Here is a 13,260-nt window from a genome sequence, read left to right as displayed (position 1 = left end):
TGTGCTGTACTTGAGAATCCCTTTATGCAAAACCTGGTGATTGCTCAAAAGTCGCTTTACTCTTCAAAGAGACCTCGATTGGAGATGATTTTTTTTGTAGGACTTACTGCAAAAGAATTACAGTGTAAGCTACTGTACAGTACATGTACATCATCATTAGGTGTCTTGATCTGGCCTGGTCTTAGGTGATGTTCACATTATATCACTATTTTTGAGAAAAAAGGAGAAGGAAATTGGCAGGTGCTGAAAGTAACCGAAAATTACACTAATGTTTTAGTGTAGTACTCATGTCATTGTTTGAGAAGTTCAGAATAGGATTTTTTTGTTTAATATGAATATATGATGCAGCAGATAACCAAGTAACATTTGTGGCTGTCTTAGTTTGTGTTTTTAGAAGAATCTGCCTTACAAGAAGGGGTTTCTCTCTACTAATTAAAACATTCATTAATCAGTAGGTAGTTATGGGGAATAGTGTGTGTGTGGATGGTGAGTTGAGGGAAAATCATAGACTAAAGTTATGGTTAGTCTGTAAAATGAGGGGGAGATGTTCACAAAGCAAACTCTCAACCCAAAAATAAGGTTAACAAATGAAACAAACTCTGTGTGAAATTAAAAATTTAATCTCAGAAACAGTCAGATAGTACAATTTCCCTTCGCTTCAAAATTTTGCGAGGTATCCTGTAAACGTCAGCGACAAAAGAATTCAAATATGACCCAAACTGTACACATGGCCTGGGTACGAGATGTGGGAAAGAGTAGATCTGGAAACCAGTATGACAAAACATGGAATGCCCAAAGCAATTTAAAATACTAGTACGAAATTAGGAAGCTAAAGAAGGGGCAATGACCCAGAAAAAAATTGGAAGCAGAAGTGAGATTGTATAGCTTCTGATCCAGAGTGTATTGCGGCAGTAAAATCATTCGTTCTTTTGGATGGAGCCAGGAAAAAAATCCCGTCAAGCATGTATAAATCATTCGTTCCTTGGATGAATCCTGGAAAAAAGCCGATCAGGTGTATAGATTATTCGTTCTTTTGGATAGATCGTCAAAAAAAAAAAAAAAAAAAAAAAAAAAAAAAACCAAAGAACAGGTGAGGTCAGGAACCTTGCAATAGGGGTCTTCTCTGATCTTCTCTGTCCCCATGAGGCTTAAAATGTTGGTATGGTAGGTTCATTCTTGTCTAAGCTCAGAATGCAACCAAGGAACTTGTTTAAATCACACAAATATTACTGTTATTAACACAGCAGCTGGAACTATGCATAGTACATGTAAGATCAAAGATCTTATCTCTGTACACTTGTTGAGGGGTTTGTTGTTTATTAAAGTGAACAATATCCTGTCACATGACCAGATATGTGCAGAAATGCACGTAATTAGATATACAACTATTTTTTATACGCATCACAGAGTGTCCCCTTGCTCTTCTCTGCAACTTCAACATCATTTGCATCTGGGAATAAAGAAAATTGACGTTACAAAGTGACCCCTAAACTGCGATTCTCAAGTGAAGATAAATATACATGTAGATTACATGTACTTCATGATTGGTGAGCACACGTGTACTATTAATTAATTTTACGAGTTGTGAAGGATCAATTAAACAAATGAGAGAGGAAAGGGAATGAGTAAGTTTAAAGATCCTTCACAATGAGTAAGTATTAAAATCGTACAAACGAGCCAACCATGAAGTAATTAGATAAATTTAGTATACTGTATATTATAATTATACAGAGATCAGAAAGGGGTGTTTGTTGTGATGCTGTCAAACCACTGAACAAAAGCACCAAACTAATAGCAAAATATTTTTTTTAAAAAAAGGAAATCTTTACCTTCCATACACTTGAATACTCTTAAAGCATTTTAAGATTTCCTGAAGTATTTTGTGGAGAAAACTAAGCAACAAAAGACACAAACATTGAAAACCATACACCATTGGGCCATCGTGTTTGCAAATTTGACTCCCGCCATCAGTGCACAGGCCACCCATGCCAACTTAGCTCAACAAACTACTAACCAATCAAAATGCAAGAATGATAATTTTTCACTAGTGAAAAAAAGTCTTATGTCCAATCGAAAGACTGATACGACAAAATTATTTTTCACTAGTGACTGTATGATTTTTATTTTATTACCGAAATGTACATACATGTACAGCTGCATTGACCTTTATGTAATTACCACGAAATACGAAATAGCACCAACCCATACGCTTACCTTGCTGCTAAAAAACAGTTAACTTTGTAAAATTAATGCTTTAGACTTCAAGGGACATTTCGTGCTAGAGGATAAAATTAGGCTTGCATCTAATTACAAGTATGTGAATTTCTGGCCATAGTGTGCTTGACCTGGTGAAGGTGTCCAATTTTGCTGCCATTTTCAACCATAAAGTGGTTCGGCAGGTGTACACACTGAATGTACATGTAACTGAAATGATGGCTCTGAAGCATTGCTTCAATTTACTTGTTTTAGAATTTAAGGTATGGAAAGTGGTGGTTGATGCAGTACAAATATCAACATTTTGTTGAATGGATACATTATCATAGTGGTTTGAATAAGCTCCGACATCCGATGAATAGTGTTGGCTATACTTCCCTTAGAGAAGTCAGCTACTCTTTTCCTCTAAACTGAAGTAATTAAAGACAGATTCTTTCAAACGTAAGAGTACAATTCATGTTGACAGTGACAACAGTCAGTTACTGTACTCAAACCAGCCACCAACTTCAAAATATGTTATCTTTGAAACCCTTGTCAGTGTCATTCCTTCAACTTTCATTGGCAATCGATCTTGTTTGATTACGGTTAACTGCTTTTGTCTCATTTGATGAATTCCCACTGAAAAACTTTTTCAAACAAATTCTGACCATGCAGAGGAAGCAAAGCATAAAAAACTGGAGAACACTAAGCCACTGGAACCCACAACCCCTGATTATGCTGCAGGATTGACACCTGTCACTCAACCATCAAAAGTGAGTGCTACAGACTGACAATTGACAATTGGTATAGTTGAGCTTGGGTGTTATACATGTACATGTAAACAGGGATAGATTTTATCACAAAGGGGAAAGGTTTAAAGTTTTAACTGAGAGAATAATATATAATTTTAGCAGGTGCTTACACAGTAACTGTACATGTAGCCAATAGTCCGTATTCATAAATGGCAGCTAATGAATTATTCTTTTGTCTTCGTGCTAATGAGACCAACAAGCCTTGCTCTGAAGGGACATTTCTTTTGTATTTTGTCCATACAAACGAGGCTAGTTGGTCTTAGTAGGACCAGGACAAAGGATTAACAGTAAGGGTTTTTAAAAACATTTTACAGTAAAGATTAACGGCAAAAAATGACGTTTCAACCCCGCTTCAGTCATTATCAAGTAAGTATGACAATAAAATATTAACATCTATTTAAAGAGAGAGAAACAATGGGGTAAGATATGTAAAAAGTATGAAAACTATCGGAAAAAGGATTGCATTAAAAAATAGAAACATGCAGAAAGTCAAAGTGTGAAAAAGGGGCGTTAAAAGCAATAAAAACATGGAGGAACTATTTAAAAACCTTAGCACAAATTAAATCAGACTGTACAATGAGACTTGGTCTCAGTTCATTAATAAAAAACATTTCATAAACGAGGCAGTCAAACTTGCTTGTGTGCTTGTGCTTGTGCTAAAATTCTTGCTAAGGTCCTTTGGAGCTAAAAGGTGTTTGTCGCTGAAATGGTTGCCAAGGCTTGAGGAAGAGCCTTTATGTTCAGCAACACGAAGATGTTGGTGCCGGCGTGTGAAATCAACATAATCTGCATCACACAGGTCATATTTACATGTAAATTTGTAAACAAGGCACTGTTGGTTTACCACTGGTCGCTTAAGTTCTCGCAGTTTAAGATCTCGTAGGACAAAGGAATAATTTACTGGCTGCCATTCATGAATGCCGTATGTCAATGCTACACACATCAAGAACAAAATCTTACATGATTGCGATTTTTGCTGAAGTTGTCAAAAATGTTTCAATTTGATCCTTTTTGGAATGTAAAGGGGAAAACTGGAAGAGTAAAAATCAAGTGCAGACTGTATCAGGATGTACATGTGTGGTGTACAGTATGAGAATTTAGAGTGATGTTCACTGTAGAGTGTGACCTGTAAACTTCGTGGTACTCCTTGGTAGGTCATTGCTTTTCAGCCTCCTTCCAGTCCAGAGACACCTTCGACAAGCATGGTGCCACCGTCTTCTGCCCCATCGTATGTACCGCAGGCTGGATCAAGTACCTCGCAATCTTCTCCCTCAGATGCTTTAAGTGAGAGTACTATTAACCTCAAAAGACAGTTAGAGGTTAGACACCTCTTTTGTCTTCATTTCTCAAAATGCAGTCAGGTTACACCTTTGAGCATCTTTTGAGTCAAATTAACCCATTGACATGTACGCATTGCGTACCTATTTTTTTACAGAAACCCATTGATTCCTAGGAGTGAGACTCAATCGATTTTACTCGTTGATGGGAGGCAGTTCAGCAGCAGTCAATCGGTTAACTACTTTAATTTATTTCTGTTCTAACATGTTGTATAGAGTTGACAAGATTGGAAGTCGCTTGTTTGGTGGCCAAGCTAGTGAGAAGCATGGGTCTAGCCCTGACATGATGTCATAAACTCCTTTGCATTTGAGTTTTAAAGGAGTTTTTGCGTTGTAAAACAATTTCTGATATCATCTCCCTGATAAATCCATGACTCTCACTACCTTAGCCACGAGAAAACAAACTACTTTTGGTTTTGTTGAGTTTTATTAGAGCGGTTTTCAAATGAGTGTTGTAAAACCAAAACCAAAGTAATTACTTTGGCCAATCAAAAAGGATGGAGACAATCCAGTAAACCAATCAAAACTCGAAGTAATTACACGTAGCCGACACAAAGCGTGGGAAAAAGTGCACGTGCGGGCCACAATTGGTTTTGCTTTCACTTCTGATTGGTTGAAAAAGTGGCGCGAGAACTTTGAACCAATCACTGAGTGAAGTAGATGCAAAACCAAAGTAATTCGCAAATTACTTTCGACACTCAATTGAAAACCTTGCTATAGTGCATTTAAAGGGAAAAATATGTTTACTTAAAGTTGTGCTGCAAGTGATAGAACTTTTGGTTGTTTTATCAGATGCATGTTGAACAACAGCGGCAGATAATGATGAGGGAGAAACAGCAGAAGCAAACAGCAGCTGTGGCACTAGCAGCTAGTTCAGCAGCCTCTACAGCACCCTCGTCTGTGGATGCAAGCAACACTCCATCTGCTGTTCCTACTTCAGCCACACCTGGCAGCAGTCAACAACAGCAGGGAAATAAACGACAGTTGGCACTCACGGTGGGTACGGTAACATGTGTCACTGGTTGGGTGGTCATTTGACAAAAAACATTAATTATTATTATTATTATTATTATTATTATTATTATTATTATTATTATTATTGCTACAGGTATGATAAGGTAAAGCAAAGTGGTCCAAACACATCATTATGGCATAAAAAGGTTCCAGCTCTTTCTTGTAGAAATGCAAATTTTAAATAATAATTATGACAGATGGAGGAGGAAGAGGATGCAGTGGCGGCGGACTGGCATCACGAGCAGTCCGGATGGATATTGTGGTTGTGGTTCCAGTCTTGTGACAAGGGAAGCCCTTAGTTGTGCTGGTAGCCCCAGGGGTTGTAGTAGCTTTCCCTGTATCATGATGTAGTCACTTACGTACAATGTTGGCACCATCAAGGATCATCTGTTTTTGTTTTTTTGTTGCAGCGAGACCAAATGCTAGCTGCGCACGAAATGTTCAAGAATGCAAACCGTGTGAGTCGAGCAGAGAAAGCTCTTATTCTGGGATTTATGGCTGGTGTCCGAGGTAAAATAAAGTCTACAAACTTCTATTTACTCACAGCATTTTTTACTGTAAAGCATGTAAGAGACATCGTCGACATGATGTCCTATTGTTGACTCTCAATGGGTATTGCCCTTAATAATAATAATAATAATAATAATAATAATAATAATAATAATAATAATAATAGAAATAATAATAATAATAATAATAATAATAATAACAAAACCACAACCCTGGAAAGACGCGTCTAGTTAGGTTTGTACCAAGCGTGGTTAAATTAAATACCTCAGCACAGTAAACAAATCCTTAACAGAGAGAGATCTAAACCCAGAACACGCACATGTTAGTCTTGTGCCCTCACCTACAAGACTACACCATCTCCTGGCGATTTCACAGACAGCAAAGACTGTAAAGAATTAAGTACCAGAAAAGTTGTGCGAAATATACACGTTTGTTATCAAGTTTAAAGGGAACCTCCACACTCACTAATTAATGATTTTAAACCAAAAATAATAATGCTTGTCTGTCAAACTTGTTCGACAAGCTTCCTCAAAAACAGTATTTGTATTGAAAAAAATAATTTAGAATCATTTATTTTCACTTTAAAATTTCCCGGGCGCCACTATCTTGAATAGTTGTGTCGTGTTATGGTTGCTCTTCTGCTTTTGTTTTGAAACAGTAGGGCAACCATGTTATGTAACAATTATTTAAGATGGCGGTGCCCGGGAAACTTGAAAAGCAGATAAACACAACACTTTTATTAGAAAAAGTTCGAACAATTTTGATTGTAAATATGTTGTTGTGTGGCTTAAAAGTTACTTTCTTTCTTGTCCAAATCCAAATATTAATTTCTCCTCCTTTTCAAAATGTCATTTTTTCGACACTTTTCTTGTGCTTGCATTGTCGATAAAAACCTTAGAATCCCTGTTTGTAATAGCTCATTTCCTTGGGGCGAAAAAGAGTGACAGGCAAAATAGGTTGACTATAAATCAACTCAAATTTTATTGAAGAAAGACCAGAGAATGGAGTTGCAAGCAACGATTGCTTTTATTATAGTACTGTCTCATACGTCGTAGAATCTTAGTCAGTCAGAATAGTGGATCAAGGGATTGGTTTCTGGACAAACTTCTTGTCGAAAGAGTTCATGATCCTAATTATGATTATTATGATTATTAGCCTCGCACTTATTTGGACAATTTAAGGAACTGTCTTTTACAGACAAAAAGAAAAAGAGAAATTCAGGTGCCTACAACGGGATTCGAACCCATGACCTCTACGATGCCGGTGCAATGCTCATTAAACTGAACTATGAAGGAACTCATTTGGAAGTAGGCCAATATGCTGGGCTCATGTGTTCCTGTGAAAGGGATAGTGAATGAAAGAAATGTGTATTAATTTATAGTGCGGGTTGTAAACGAAAGATTGAAGTAATCCTCGCACTTATTTGGACAATTTAATCAGTTCTCTCTTTCAGACACCTAAATAATTCAGGTGACTTGCATAAGCTACTTATGATTGCGCTTGTGCTTGCGTCGGTAGTGAAAACCAGGCTTTGACGACAACATGAGCATGCAACAGAGAATATTTGGTTCTCTATTTTCTGCTCTTACCAATTTATTTTCGGGATACCTCGCCCACATTTTTCGACGTGAGAGAGATAAAATAATCGCGAAAGACATTATGAGATAGCAAAAAGATCTTTTGAGGTGACGTTTTTGTCGATGTCGCCCATGTAGATCTGTATGTCACTGTTGTGGCTTGTCTGAGGTTTATATATAGAATTGGCGGAGAGACGGTAAACTGAAGTTAATTAAATGAAAACCGCTTACTTAATCCGCAGGGACTGAAAGTGCCGAGTTAGAAAATGAACTTTTATTCCAGGTTTACACTGCTTTCCGTGTTTCTTTTGTGTATGGAATGACCACAAACTGTCATGTTAAGAGTGGAGTGGCTCGTGAGGTTGAAATGGCAAAAAAGCCTGGAGAAAAACGTTATTTTTCAACTTGGCACTTTCAATTCCTGTGGAATCAAAGAGAACTTTTCATTCACGTAATTTATTTGTGTTGTTTCGTTACGATGTCTCCACCAATTAATGGCATAGCTCTGCCACTTCCTACGTAAACCACAATTTATTCCTCCATTTCCTCTGACAAAAGAAAGAGGGAAAGCGAAAAACTGTGGCTTGCTTTAGATAACGCACAAGAGTTGTGTCCAAACAGAGTGGATCAGGAATCTCAGGGTTGCTCTCTGAAAAATGCCCTGACTTCAACTACTTGGACTTTTTCCCACTGCAACAGATCGTTAAAGCAAAAGAGCTTAGCTTGGTAGAGAAAAAGTAAAAAATGGGTAAGAGACTATTGGGGACACTAGTCACTAGTCAGGGAAAGAGGGGAGAGGCAAGCCTGCGTTTCGGTCAAGAAGCATCGCATCTTCCTCCCCCTCCCCCCTTCCTGAAGTTCACATTAGGTGAGAGGAAAAGAATACATCCCACTTCTGCCCCCCTAAACAACCTTCCTCTCCAGCGGTGCGTTCACATTTTTAGGTGACGTTTGACTGAGTCAGTTTTACCCTTTGATTCCCATGATCTAAGAGTTCGTTCTCCTAACTACTTCCATAGATTTCTTTGTTGGCTGGTCATGAGAACTTGGTGCTATAACAGGATAATATCCTTACGCTGATAGTAATCTTCGTTCTCAATACTTTTCTACCTGGCCGTAAATTGAAATTGAGGGGTGAATTTACATACTGATCGATCCTGGCAGTCAAAGGGTTCAACTAAAAAGAGAATACTTTTACACACTTTGAATCGCTAACAAGTATTGTATAGAGGGCCTTGACAAGAGAAGGCTACAAATAAATATGGAAGAGAAACGTTTGCCAACATTCTTTTTTACAATTGAATAAGTTAAATAAATAATTTGAACTTTGGATTGTGACGACTCTTGGTTTAAAAAATGGCCTTTAAGGAAGGGGTGAGGGGTCACGTAAAATATTTCTGCAAACTTAAAGCTGAGAAATGTACTATTTTTAAAACATATCCCTACCAAAATACACAAAGTAGATTTAAGGTCTATTCAGAGTCATTTGTGCATGCAAGGCATAAACCTCGTGAAAATGGTATTTAGTTCCCCAGTTCACCCTCTCATTGGCTTAGTCCTGGTATATTTACTGCTCCCTTCACCAAGTGTCACTTTGTCACTTTCAAGAGTCAAAGTTCGCTTAGCCTGAAGCTTCGCGTTGCTCTCAAAGTACTGACTCACCGAACACAAATCCATGGTGGATGGCAATCCCGATCAAGTTCCGGCTCCCATTAGAAACGAAGCAGTGGACCAATTTCTGGAAGAAGCAAATCTGCAGGCTGATAACCAACAATGCAACCGGCTCCAGAGGTGTGTAGCACTTTTTTGCTCAGCGCTAGCAGCGTAGCTCTTCGTTTTGATCTTTTTCCTCTCCCGTCTCGTTGCAGCAGGTGTAGGTTTTTGTCCTTCTTGGTTTTCGATTTGCGGTTGCATGCCGTGGTTGTAACACGTTTATCTGTTTGTGGCGTTTTTCGCAGTCCTAGATTACATATGTACCGTCATCGGTTTTTGCTATGCCTTTCTTCGTGGCTTAGCGTCGATCGTCCAAATTGCCTGCTTGGTATTTGGCATCATTTTTAGCTGTTTAGATGGGTTCTAGGATTTTGATTATTGTTGGCCCTAACAGTCTGAGAGCATCTAGAATTCCGTGGGAGTTTCGTGATGAAAGCAAGCCGCCTATCTATATGTGTTAAGGGGGCCCAAAGGAACATGCCAAATGTTGTCGACAATTTTGTAACTTGCACCCACGGCTTTTGCGGGGGGTTAAAAGAGTCCACATGGAAACGAGGCTTGACCTTCAAATGCTTTGTAACCATCGTCAGTGGTGGCGAATCTTCAACCAAAATCCTCATACTTTAAATTGGGGTCTATCTGACACGTAACAAATAAGTCTGCCTGCTGTACCAGCCTGAGACACTTATTTCCAACGTTAAAGACCAATGCAATCCTCCATTTAATTAAGGAACAATGTTCCACTAATAGATGTCAATGCCGCGAAGCGCGACTTAAATGTATCGATCTCCGCAGTTGCAATGATGCTGAATATGATCGAAGCTGTGATAATGTGACGATGATCATGAGTTATCTGATGTTGATAATGTTGATGATGATCATGACGACGATGATGATGAAGAGGAGGAGGAGGAGGAATAAGAGGGAGATGAATAGAATACCTTTTATCCTTGTCAGGGAGTTGCGATAAAGTTGCATTTGGCTGAATTGACTTATTATTTTTTTTATTCATTTATTTGTATGAGCAGGTTGAAGTTTTGGCAGCTATTCAGCTGATGTAGACCTGCTTTACCCACCCACCCATGTACACACAGAGGACAGCCGCAACACCGGGAACTACATCCCCTACACTTCTCGAATAGTGTGTGGGTTCTTTAACGTCCCACACGGAACTATTTTTATTTATTTTTTATTTTATTTAATAGCTTCAACAGAGCATGAATGAACATGGAAGTTATTTGTGAGACGGGACCTCCGGTTTATCGTCCTCATCCGAGAAGACTTGAAAGTCTAACCATTTGCGATGGTTGTAAAAAATAAGCGATACAAAATATGCTACAAGGCATTTCCCGAAAAAGGGCTCCTTTGCATGTTATAATAGACGCGACACCAGATTTATTACTGTTGTGTTACAGGGTTGTCTAAGTTAAACTTTAGTAGATAGTTTAAGTAATATTGGGATAATCTGTCGACACAAACAATAATTACAAGGCATTACGTGATCCAGCCTCGTTTTCACGTTAACGGGGATCACCTGGTCCGTTCTATTACTGTTACGTGTCAGATACACTCCAATTAAAAGTATGAGAATTTTTGTCGAAGATTCGCCATCACTGACGATGGTTACAAAGCATTTAAAGGTCAAGCCTCGTTTCCATGTTGGACTCTGAGGGTCACACTTTTAACCCCACGTAAAAGCCGTCGGTGCAAGTTACAAAGTTGACAACATTTGGCATGTTCCTTGGCGCCCTCTTAACACATCTAGATAGGCGGCTTGCTTTCATCACGAAATTCCCACTGGATTTTATTTCGCGACACACGCTCCCTGACTGTAAGTTTTTCTTGGCTTTTTACTGGGTTGCCATATGGCAATCCAGTCAGAAAACGAGTTGAATTTCTTTGTTTTATTATCCCTCTCTATTTTTTTTTCCGTGTCGGGAAAATTCTTTTCTGACACCCCCCTGCAACGTAGTGTGTCAGTGCATAGAGTCTTCTGCGCGTATTTTTGACGGTAGGTTTCAGGGGTAGTAGAAATGCGTAGATTTTATCTGGTGGACACAGTAGAATATTTGATTAAGATGCAATGGCGTCGAAATCATTGTAATGCGAATAACCTTTTGGAGGATCTTTAAACAAAATGTACCCTTATATAGCTCAATAATGGTTCGTCAATTGGATAAACAAGACAGGCAGTGAAAAATAAATATCTGGAATCTTGAAAGAGACGAGTAACGTTCTTCGACAACAATTGCAAATTGTGTCGTCGAGTATCAAATTCGTTCAAAGTGAGCTGTAGTTCTAATATTTTTACTAATGTGGTGTCATGTAAAACACTGAAACCAATGGCAAATTCTGTATGGCTTGGACAAAAATGTGAAGGAATCTAACGCCTTGAATGCATCTGTGTTTACTGAAGTCGCATCTCAGTTGTCTGGCTGTCTACATTTATTTTGTACTCTGACTCTCTGTCACACTGTCGCACAGTCTTCGGGTAAGAAAAAAATAAGTGGCTTTATTGTGGATTCTGACGTGCAGGCATTCAGGAGTGGGAAAGCTGGCGAAATTTGCGGACCTCGGAGAGTTTATCCTCCGTTTGGGAAAGAGCGTAGAGGTAAAGACTTAACGATTCCAGGGCAAGGAAGGAGCTGTGCAATGATATTTTTAAGCTTTCGCACAAAGCATTGGGCTTTGTATACTTTTATCTGTCGGAAGCTCACCAGGGCTGTATCTGTGAGGCTCTGTTAGGGGGGTTTTAGGGATAAGGAGTAACTGGCAAAATAGTTTTACGGATAAGAGATAACTGACGAAATAATTATAGGGATAAGGGATAACGGAGATCTAAATTATCATATTTTTGGTGACTTTTGCCGAAGATTTACGTTACTGGCGACTGGTAATGAAAAGTGATGGGTCATTTATCAGTCCAAATTCGAGAAAAATCAACAAGATCTGCTCCTAGACTCTTTAATTCGGTCAGCCGCTTGTGTCCCGTGGTGTACTCATGGCACACGAGTTACAATGACATTACATGTGACACACGTGCAATGGCTTTGTGACTGCTACGGCAACGACAACGCCACAGAACAATAATATCATTGGTCAGGAGCCCATTAACTCATGGGCTCCTTCATTGGTTGAAAGAGGAAACTGCACGTGCAACATGAATTTAAGCAGATATTTCGGCGGCCTTCTGCATAACAAGGACGTGTAATTATCAAATTTGAGGTTTTCACGACAACGTGAGCACTTGTGACAAGTGAGAACCGTCCGTGATTCTCTCTTTTTCGCGCTGAAACCGCACCTACCAGTTTACTACTAGGATACCTCGCCCACAATGTACGACGTAACCGTTTTCGTTGACGTCGCTGTAGTAGATCTTATGTCCCTATTAACAGACCCATTCTCATTAATATGGCTTTTGTGAAAGTACTGCATAATAAACTTTAATAAAGTTTAAACTGATGATTGGTGCTTACAATGTAACCCTTATGACGGCGAGGAGGTAAAACTCTTTGTTTTGCGAGTTGGGTGCGCTACAAAAATCCCGCCGATCAATTGATTATTTTACAAGTGTCTACCAGGATTGTTCAGCACTCTCACAGGCATCTGAGGTATTTCACTAATCAGTTAAAGAAAGGAGAATATTTTGAGGAAACTATGGAGTTTGGGCATAATTGTGCAGTATCAGGTCATCAGTTAAAAAAAAAGAGTCGCTTTTCACTTTAAAATTGCCACTTTTTGTCAAGATCCAAAGATAAGTAATTTTAGGAATAACAGTCTCAGTAATTTAAGGGATACGGGATAACTTTCTCCGGAATTTCAGGGATAACGGATGACCTAAACCCCCTCCCACCAACAGGGCCTCGCAAGTGAATGATTTCTGACCACTTCATACAACCAATGATTTTCAGTCAAAGTAGTAATAAAACACTTAGGTTCGGTTTTGTGATATCCAGAATAATCAAGATCTCGGTATGAGTTATCACCCTCAGGCTTCGGCTGATCAATTGCCAAATAAAATGCGTTTCGATTCAAATAAAGCTTTTGCCTTTGACCAGAAATAGTAACAGATCGGTCTGTCATGGACGGCGGACCATACTCTGA

At 38.8% G+C, this 13,260-nt stretch overlaps 1 protein-coding gene and 1 long non-coding RNA gene across 19 annotated transcripts in view; one reads left to right on the top strand and one right to left on the bottom strand.

Moving 5' to 3' along the window:
• LOC137984000 (NLR family CARD domain-containing protein 3-like) overlaps positions 1–13,260 on the bottom strand; it is a 349,493-nt gene that overhangs the window by 292,646 nt on the left and 43,587 nt on the right. The window lies entirely within an intron of this gene.
• Positions 2,856–5,220, top strand: LOC137984034 (uncharacterized). Its single transcript, XR_011119073.1, has 3 exons — positions 2,856–2,966; positions 4,441–4,516; positions 5,135–5,220. It is a non-coding gene; the product is annotated as an uncharacterized lncRNA (long non-coding RNA).

This window comes from Montipora foliosa, chromosome 13 (assembly GCF_036669935.1).
Source record: "Montipora foliosa isolate CH-2021 chromosome 13, ASM3666993v2, whole genome shotgun sequence".
NCBI lineage: Eukaryota > Metazoa > Cnidaria > Anthozoa > Scleractinia > Acroporidae > Montipora > Montipora foliosa.
This window is presented reverse-complemented; position numbering and strand designations above follow the sequence as displayed.